At 46.2% G+C, this 10,485-nt stretch overlaps 1 pseudogene across 1 annotated transcript; it reads right to left on the reverse strand.

Annotated features, from left to right (window-relative positions):
* Positions 1 to 3,106: 3,106 nt before the first annotated feature.
* LOC309359109 (protein transport protein Sec61 subunit beta pseudogene) lies at positions 3,107 to 3,625 on the reverse strand (annotated as a pseudogene). The gene has a single exon. The product of its transcript is annotated as a protein transport protein Sec61 subunit beta pseudogene (transcript).
* Between the last annotated feature and the right edge of the window lie 6,860 nt (positions 3,626 to 10,485).

Consider the following 10,485-nt stretch of genomic DNA (forward strand, 5'->3'; position numbering starts at 1 on the left):
AGTCGTTTAGTCGTGTCCGACTCTTCGTGACCCCCTGGACCAGAGCATGCCAGGCACTCCTGTCTTCCACTGCCTCCCGCAGTTGGGTCAAACTCATGCTGGTAGCTTCGAGAACTGTCCAACCATCTCGTCCTCTGCCGTCCCCTTCTCCTTGTGTCCTCCATCTTTCCCAGCATCAGGGTCTTTTCCAGGCAGTCTTCTCTTCTCATGAGGTGGCCAAAGTCTTGGAGCCTCAGCTTCAGGATCTGTCCTTCCAGTGAGCACTCAGGGCTGATTTCCTTCAGAATGGAGAGGCTTGATCTTCATGCAGTCCATGGGACTCTCAAGAGTCTCCTCCCGCAACATAATTCAAAAGCATCAATTCTTTGAGCTCATGATGGTGGTTACACATCGCACTTCCAGGACTCCTTGCTCCAAGATCCGCGCTATCCAGCAGGCCCCCACCCCAAAGAACAAAACGGAGTTGCAGGCATTCCTGGGGCTGCTGAACTTTTATAACATGTTCCTGCCCCACAAAGCCACAGTGGCTGAGCCTCTTCACCGACTCCTTAGCACTAAGACGCCTTGGGCCTGGGGTCATCGGGAGACGGCGGCCTTCAACGCGGTCAAGGCTCTCCTTTCTTCAGACAGTGTGCTGGTACAGTACAGTGAATCCAGGCCGCTGGTCCTTGCCTGCGACGCCTCACCTTTTGGCATCGGTGCTGTCCTTAGTCACCGTTTTCCAGATGGAAGAGAAGCACCGCTCGCCTACTTTTCCAGGACACTTTCTCCGACGGAACGGAATTACAGCCAGCTCGACAAGGAGGCATTGGCACTTGTGGCTGGAGTGAAGAGGTTCCATGAATACCTCTATGGCAGGACTTTTGACCTCATCACTGACCACAAGCCACTCCTGGGCCTCCTCGCCGGTGATCGTCCAACTCCACCAGTCCTCTCGCCACGCATGCTGCGATGGACTGTTTTCCTGGCTGCCTACCACTACCGGCTCATCCATCGCCCGGGGAAATCGATGGGCCATGCCGACGCCCTCAGCCGTTGCCCTCTTCCAGCATTTGTGGAAGACCCGGCTCCAGCTTCATCGCTCCTTCTGATTGAGGATCTTCCGGCAGCGCCTGTATCGGCTGCCACTGTGGCCTCCGCGTCTGCCCAGGATCGCACCATCAGCCGGGTGCTCAACTGGGTGTGGAGGGGGTGGCCACAAGGGCCCTTTGCATCGGAGTTCCAGCCCTTCGCAACCAAACAACATGAACTCTCAGCTCATCGCGGCTGTCTGCTGTGGGGAGACCGCGTCGTGATTCCCCAGGGACTCCGTCAGCGCGTCCTGGAGGCTCTGCACGTTGGCCACCCGGGAATTGTCAAAATGAAGGCATTGGCTCGGTGTTACGTCTGGTGGCCTAATATGGATGATGCCATCACTGCCTGGGTGTCCGCCTGTCAAGCGTGCCAAGAGTCGAGGCCTGCACCACCGGCAGCTAAGGGACACACCTGGGAGACGCCAAAGACACCCTGGTCGAGGGTGCACATCGATCTGGCTGGCCCCTTTCACGGCCGGACCTTTATGGTAGTGGTGGATGCCTATTCCAAATGGCTGGAGGTCGCCCTGATGCCCTCCACCACTACCGAAGCTGTCATCCGGGTGCTGCGAGGCCTGTTTGCAACGCATGGGTGTCCTGATGTCCTTGTCTCTGACAACGGACCGCAGTTCACGTCAGGCACATTTGAGCGGTATCTTTTGGGACTGGGCATCCGCCATGCCCTAACGGCACCCTTTCATCCATCCAGCAACGGGCAAGCGGAAAGAATGGTGCGCTCGGCAAAAGAGGCACTGGCGCGCCTGGACCGGGGAGACTGGCATGAGCGGGTCGCCGAATACTTGTTCGTGCAACACATCACCCCTCATGCGGCCACAGGGAGGAGTCCTGCTGAACTGCTTATGGGCCGCCGCCTCAGGTCACCGCTTGACCGGCTACACCCGGACTTTGCCGTGGCTGAACCCCCAGGCTGTGCCAACGCGCCACGGTCATTTGTCCCAGGAAACCAGGTCTTTGCCCGGAACTATGTGGGGGACATTCCTTGGGTGCCAGCCACAGTAGTGGGAGTCACTGGACCTCGCTCGTACCAGGTGGCACTCGAAGACGGACGCTTGTGGCGACGGCACATAGACCAGCTTAGGCGCAGGGTTGGGGACTTGGACACTACCGAGGTGCCCCCAACTGCGCTTGCGGCCCCAGAAGAGACACGTACAGATGGCGAGGCCCCACCTACACTTCCCTCGCAAACCGCCAGCATGGAGCCGAACCAAGCCGCTTCAGAACAGACTCAGACCACTTCACTTGCGGAGGCTCCACCCACAGCAGCGGATCCAGGGGAGTTGGTTCCAACGCCACCTAGGGTCGCACCACAGCCTCAGCGAGAACTGTGTGGCCCTCCGGACTTGGCTACCAGTCCCCGGCGGTCTGGCAGAGTTTCCAAGCGCCCAACTTATTTAAAGGACTATGTTGTTGGACATGTATCACTGTTGGTCTAAGTATGGGAAATGTAACCGATATGCTTTTGTGCCTAATTGAACCATTACGCGTAGTGCTGTATATAAGGAAACCATTACGATTGTAACTAACGCCTTATCTCAGTGGGGAGGGGTGTTATGTAGTGTAGTTCACCCTGGGCCAACAGGGGGATACTGTATATAGTTTTCACTCAGGTCTGTAGATAGTTTTCACTCAGGTCCGCATCAGTTATTTTAGGCGGGAACTCTGGGCTGTTGTTGTTACAATGTTGACAGCCGGCTGCCTATAAAAGCAGGCCGGCTGAGCTGTTTGCAGTCAGTTCTATTCCAGCTTACAAAATAAAGAGCTACTTGAAGAAATCGCTGTGCCGGCTGCTATGTCAACCCACTCCTTAATAGGCCTACCGCTTCACTTCCACTCAGTGCGTGTCCTGGAACTTCCAGCTGAAACCCAAGAACCACAGAATTTGAGAGCTGGGAGGGTTCCTAAGGCTCATCTACTCCAATCCACTGCAATGCACCTTTTTTTTATGTAGTCAAATTTTAATGAAATAAAGTATACATAGGAAATAGCAATAAACTTTGACAGAAAGGAATCAAAAACCCTTCTTAGAGAAAGTTTAAGGGATCATTCAACAGCAAAACCAATTAAGGAAAAAATCAAGCTTTATCTAGAGAAACAGCTCAAATGACTTTACTCCAAGTAAACTCTGAAAGCTACCATACTTTTGGTCCAAATCGTAGTTTTCAAGTTGGCAGGTGGGATACAGTGAAATCTATGACCGAGATATGCAACATGAATACAGATGCAATAAAGAGGAGACTCATAACGAGAACTGGAACACGACCGACTTTGAGGCCAGGGGAATTTTCTGTATAAAACCTCCACATCCCTCCAGTGCCTGCAGAAGTTGTACGGCCTGCACTCCTTGTCCCACAGCTAGCACTTTTCCTCTGCCTGACAGTGGATCCTGGGGCCTGCGAGGCGACGGCTTTGCTGTCGAGCGGCCGGAGGCGCCCACGTTGGTGGCACTGGGATTGGGGCCAGACATGGCGAAGGTCGGCTCCCTTGGCTTCTCACAAACTCCCTCAGCCAGCAAGTGTCGCCTCTGTCATCTTGGCGGCTTCCTCCTCCTGCAATGCATCTTTTACAGGGATGTGGGTGGCGCTGTGGTCTAAACCACTGAGCCTCTTGGGCTTGCTGATCAGAAGGTTGGTGGTTCGAATCCCTGTGGCGCTCCCATTGTTCTGTCCCTGCTCCTGCCAACCTAGCAGTTCGAAAGCACACCAGTGCAAGTAGATAAATAGTGGAGCTGTGCCAGGAAGTTGAACAGCGTTTTCATCACTGTTTAGTTCTGCTGGCCACATGACCCGGAAAGCTCTCTGTAGGCAAACACTGGCTCCCTCAGCCTGAAAGCGAGATGAGCACCGCAACCCCATAGTTGCCTTTGATAGGACTTAACCATCCAGGAGTCCTTTACCTTTTACCTTATAGCACCAATATTCCAAGGTGGTGATGGTTGGGGAAAGATCGCTGAACAACTAAGAAAGGGGAACAAGGTGTGGATGGCACAGTACAAATGTACCATTAAATGCACTGTTATTGCATCAATGGCAAGTTGCAGAATAAACCTGCAAAAAAACAACAACAAACTACTCAGTCTGGAGGGGCTCCCAGTTATTCTGGACAGGAGACCCCTTGACTTGTGCTGCTCTTTCCTAAGCAATCAAATGCAGACATCTGGGCCAAAGATTTCCCAGGATTTATGTCATATCATTTGGTGAAATTTTTCCCATTTCACCATCTCTTTTTAGGTATCCTTTAAAAACAGAGACTTCCGGAGGCGGCGCAAAACGGCAATGGCGGTCCTCTTTACTGTGTGAAGAGGGGCTCTGCGAAAAAGGGTCGTCCGCTGCGGCAAAGTGGAGACCCATTAAGATAAACCGTAGGCAGAGCGAGCCTGCGGCCGTGGGACTCGGCGGGTGCCAGAAGCCCCCCCAGAAACGAGGAAGGGACCTCGTAAGAGGCTCCGGAACGTGAACGGGGGAGCGGCGCTGTGAGTTCATCGCTCTTTTCGCGGAAGTGAAGCCGCGCTGCTGTTGCTGATGAGCGTCGACCTTTCTTCTTGAAAATCATCGGAATTGGCTGCAATTTACCCGTGAGTAAGGGGTACTAAAGATTGACTAAAGATTGATTTAAATTCGTTTAATTTGGCTGAAAACGGGAGGCCAGTAACAGGAAGTCCGCCTTCCGGTCCTGCTAATCAGAGCAAAGCAAAGAGCCCGATGTGGGCTGAAGCGCTTAAAAGAGACTTTGAAATTAGTATGAAGGGGCATTAACAGACTGTGTTTTTCTAGAAATTAAAAAGATTGAAGGATTAAATCTGTTGGTTCATTGCGCTAAGGAATCTTCCCCCTATTGTGAAGTGACGTGGAATTGAAGGGGATAACCGAGCTATCGGACTGCCAGTGTTGCAAAGGAGTACTGTCAGGCTGCTGAAACTTTTTCTTAAGTACAAATTGTTGCATTGATGGATACACTATCGCTTTAATACTGATATTGGAACCTTTCCGTTACCTTGTGGCACTATTTTGAAACAGAACTATCTGAAAGCCTCCTTTTGGAACTTGGGGACTATAAAAGTTGAAATAGGAACTTTGATGGTGGAAAATAAACTTTCTTTCTTATGAAAACCCCCCCTAGTGGATTTGCGGAGGCATTGAGGTCTGGGAACTGTACCTTATTGGGATTTTTTGTGGTTTAATTGTTTACATTCTGGACTTGCCTTTCTCATGGATTGAAAGACTACTTGACCTTGAACAGAGGCAGCTGGGGAATGAGTGGCTCAGGGAAAACAAGAGCATCTAAAGCTAAGGAAGCTTTAGCTGAGGAAGCTAAAGAAAAGAAAAAAGATAAGAGAGCTGGGCAGCTTGTTCAAACAACGTTGACTCATCAACGCAGATCCTCGGTACCAGCTGTGCTGACGGCGCAGGAGGAAGAAGTTGAAACGCTTGCAACAGAAGATATGGCAACTGGAGGAACTGATCCAGTCTTGAAACAAATTTTGGAACAACTGGCACTTTTGAATAAGAAGGTGGACGATCAGTCATCTAAAATTGACAGAGCTACATCTACTATCAGTAAGTTAACAGATCAGGTTTCCCAGCATACTCAGGCTATTGAGAAACTGCAAGGAGCTACGGCGGAGAACTACAAATTAGCTGCGGAAGCCAATCAAAAAGCTGAGCAAGCGTGCAAAAAGGTGGAGGAGATCAAAGGGGAAGTAAGACCTCTGAAAAGACAGGTAGGAGAACAGCAAGCCTACCTGTCAATGGTGGAACTGAAAAGTAAGGAATGTAATCTTAGGCTGAGGGCCGTCCCAGAGCTGGAGCAGGGCAACCTAGAGGAATTTTTGACGCAGTTGTTTTCTAAATTTTGGGGGGTTGAGGAAGATAAAGACTTCAAAATTGTGACGGCCTTCAGATTGGGAAGATCGGTTAAGAAAGACAAGTCCAGAGACTGTTTGGTTTGTTTGAGAACAAGAGAGGAAAGAGACAAGATACTAGGCCAACATTTTAAAAAATCTCTGGAAGTTGAAGGCAAAAGGGCAGAAATTTATAGAGACATTCCTAAATATCTGTTGGACCTTAGAGCCTCATATACAGACTTGGCCAAATTGTTAAGGTACAACGCAATCCCTTACAGGTGGGAATTTCCTCAAGGTCTATCATTCACCTATAAAGGAAAGAAGGTAAGAATTAAAACACCAGAGGATCACCAGAAGTTCCTACACGACAACGAGGAGGACCTCCAAAAGAGAGCTGTAGATTCTTGGCCTCCACCACCGGGATCACCACCAAGACCCGTACCATCTGGAGGCGGACCGGCACCACAGCCTTCGGGAACGGAGGACAAATTAGATACCCAACTGTGATATCTAAGAAGTAGACCAGGATGTCTCTACAGCTTCTCAGCTGGAACATAAATGGCGGGAATTCTCCAGAAAAACGGAGAAAAGTATTTCATATTTTGAAAAAAGAACAATTGGACATTATTTGCCTGCAAGAAACACATGTGACAAGACTCCACAGAAAAGTGTTAATTAACAAAAAGCTAGGCCAAGAATTTATCTCATCGGACAAAGTTAAGAAAAGAGGAGTGGTGATATATGCAAAGGAGAACTTGTCACCAAAATTCGTATTCAAAGATGAACAGGGTAGAATTTTGGCAATTGAAATTCAGACACAAGGAGAAAAGTTTTTAATTCTAGGAATATACGCCCCAAATGATGGAAAATCGGAATTTTTTAAGAAGCTGCATGAGACTATGCTGGACTATTTGGATTACAACAACATTATCATGTTGGGAGATATGAACGGCGTCGCCTCAGTGAATATGGATAAGTCGCAAAGTGCTAATATAACGAAAGACGGCAGACTACCAAAAACCTTTTTCGAAATGACTGACAATTTGGATTTGATTGATATATGGAGGATCAAGAACCCCCTAGGGAAAGAAGGAACTTTCTTTTCTGAGGCCCACATGACATGGACGCGAATCGACCAAATATGGATAACTAGAGGGCTGGCACCTAAGACCAGAAAAGTGGAAATCTGCCCAAAAACCTGCTCCGACCACAACGCTTTGAGAATGGAATTGAGACTAAATACAACCGGATCTTTCAGATGGAGAATGAACGACGCTTTGTTAAGAGATCAGGAGATTGTTAAGAAGGCCCAAAAAGTTTTAAAGGATTATTTTGAAATAAACTTAAAGACAAATGTGGAAAAAAGAACAATCTGGGACGCAAGTAAAGCAGTTATGAGAGGGTTTCTAATACAGCAGAACACGATTAAAAAAAGGCTCTGGAATGAAAAGAAGGAGAAGATTTTGGAGAAAATAAGAGAAGGAGAGAAAAAACTGAGATCCAGGCCTAAATCAAAGGAAGTATTGAGAGAAGTGAAGTTTCTCCAGGCACAATATTCGAAACTGATAAATCAAGAGGTGGAATGGAAAATTAAACAAATGAAACAAAGATCCTTTGAATCTGCTAATAAGTGCGGGAAGTTGTTGGCTTGGCAGTTGAAAAAGAGACAAAAGCTTAACACAGTTACAAATCTAGAGATTGAAGGGAGAATGGTTCAGAAACCCGAGGAAATTAGAAAGTGTTTCCAGAGATATTTCAAAGAACTTTATTCACAAAGGCCACAAAAAGGTTCGGAGGTGGACCAATTTGTCACAGCTAATGGATTACAAAAAATACCCCAGGAAATGAGAGCAACCCTGAACTGTAATATTACAATCCAAGAAATTGAATGCGCCATTCAGAACCTCCAACTGGGCAAGTCTCCGGGACCTGATGGACTTACTTCCAAATATTACAAGGCATTGAAGGATTCATTGATACAACCATTGTTGGAAGTTTGTAACCAGATTATGGAGGGGAGGAAGGCACCGGAAACGTGGAAAGAAGCTTTCATCACGTTGATACCAAAATCAGAAACTGAAAAAACTCAACTTAAAAACTACCGTCCTATCTCACTCCTAAATGTGGATTACAAAATCTTTGCAGACATTTTGGCAAGCAGGTTTAAGAAAGTATTAAATGAAGTGATTCATAAGGACCAAGCAGGCTTTCTCCCAGGCAGACATTTATTTGACAACACAAGAAACATCATTGACATTTTGGAATTTTTACAGACTAACTCAAATACAAGAGCGGTGTTGATCTTTATTGATGCGGAGAAAGCCTTTGACAACATTTCTTGGATGTTTATGAAGAAAAATTTGGAAAGGATGGGAGTAGGGCGGGGGTTTGAAAATGGAATAGAAGCAATTTATTCAGAACAAAAAGCTAAATTGATAGTAAACAACGTGGTGACAGAGGAGTTCAAAATTGAAAAAGGGACACGACAGGGGTGCCCTCTATCTCCTCTGCTGTTTATTTCAGTCCTGGAGGTGCTATTGAACATGATTAGAAATGACCGGTTGGCACAGGGAATTGTGGTCGGAGAGAAACAATACAAACTGAAAGCATTTGCAGATGACTTGGTATTAACATTACAGGAGCCAGCCTCTAGTACTAAAAGAGCGTTAGAATTAATTTCTGACTTTGGTCGGGTGGCGGGATTCAAGCTGAATAAACAAAAAACTAAAGTTTTAGCAAAAAACTTGACAACTACTGAAATAGAGGAGTTCAGAAAAGAAACAGAACTAAATGTGGTTAAAAAAGTAAAGTACTTAGGGGTGTACCTGACCTCCAAAAATTTGAATTTGTTTAAGGACAATTATGAGAAATGTTGGTCAGAGATCAAAAGAGACTTGGAAACATGGTCAAGACTGAAACTTTCCTTGTTGGGCAGAATAGCTGCTATAAAGATGAATGTATTGCCGAAAATGCTATTTTTGTTTCAGGCCCTCCAGATCGTGGATAAGGTGGAATGTTTTGGAAAATGGCAGAGGGATATATCTAAATTTGTCTGGCAGGGCAAAAAGCCCCGAATAAAGTTTAAAATACTAACAGATGCGAAAGAAAGAGGGGGGTTTGCCCTGCCGGACTTGAAGTTATATTATGAATCTGCAGCCCTCTGCTGGTTGAAGGATTGGATTTTGTTGGAGAACACCGATGTCCTCGACCTGGAGGGATTTGATAATGCTTTTGGGTGGCATGCATATTTGTGGTATGACAAGGTTAAAGTTCATAAATTGTTCAAAAACCATATTGTCAGAAGGGCAATTTTTATGGTCTGGTCAAAATATAAAGACTTATTGGAGAGTAAAACTCCGAGGTGGCTCTCACCGATGGAGGCCAAAGCACGTAAAAGACTCAATATGGAGGCCCACTGGCCTAAATATTGGGAAATAATTGAAAAAATTGGAGATAAATGGAGGTTGCAGAGTATGGAAAAGTTAAAAAACAAGGTGCGAGATTGGTTGCATTATGCTCAAATTCAGGAAGTTTTTAAAGCGGACAAAAAAGTGGGTTTCCAGGAGGAAAAATCGAAACTAGAGACAGAGTTGCTTGAGCCAAAATCTAAGCTAATTTCGAGAATGTACAACTTGCTGCTTAAATGGAACACACAGGATGAGATTGTTAAATCCTCCATGATAAAGTGGGCGCAGGACTTGGGGCATAACATTATGTTTGAAGACTGGGAAAGGTTATGGAACACCGGAATGAAATTCACGGCATGTAGTGCCTTGAAGGAAAATATTATGAAAATGACATACCGGTGGTACATGACCCCAGTCAAGCTTGCAAAGATATATCACCTGTCTGATAATAAATGTTGGAAATGTAAAGAAGAGGAAGGGACATTTCTACACCTCTGGTGGACCTGCCCGAAGGTGAAGGCCTTCTGGGAGATGATACATAATGAACTAAAAAAGGTGCTTAGATTTACCGTACCCAAGAAACCGGAGGCCTTCCTCCTGGGCATGGTAGACCAGAGGGTGGCCAAGAAAGATAGAACTTTCTTTATGTATGCTACTACAGCAGCAAGGATCTTGATGGCAAAGCACTGGAAGACACAAAATCTACCCACATTGGAAGAATGGCAGACGCAGCTGATGGACTATATGGAATTGGCTGAAATGACTGGCAGAATTCGAGACTCGGGAGAAGAAGAAACGGAGGAAGTTTGGGAAAAATTTAAGGACTATTTGAAAAAGCATTATAAGTTGTATGAATGTTAAAAAATGCTCCTTTCTAGGAAAGTACAGCTTCAGTATCGGTAAATTTTTGAATTGGTAAATAAGGCACAACAAGACAGAAGTGGTGTAATGAAATAATTTTATTGTGTTGAAACTAAAAATTAATGGATTTGGATTGAAATGTTTAGAGACCAGATATCACGATAAAATGGAAGATATATTATTATGTTTAAAATAAGTCAACAAATTGCTGAGGTTTTGGATTTACAGAGAATGCAGTGATCGGAAGATGGGGGGAGTCCATTAGATTTATGGAAACATGTAT

Source organism: Podarcis melisellensis (assembly GCF_964234715.1).
Source record: "Podarcis melisellensis genome assembly, chromosome: 1".
NCBI lineage: Eukaryota > Metazoa > Chordata > Lepidosauria > Squamata > Lacertidae > Podarcis > Podarcis melisellensis.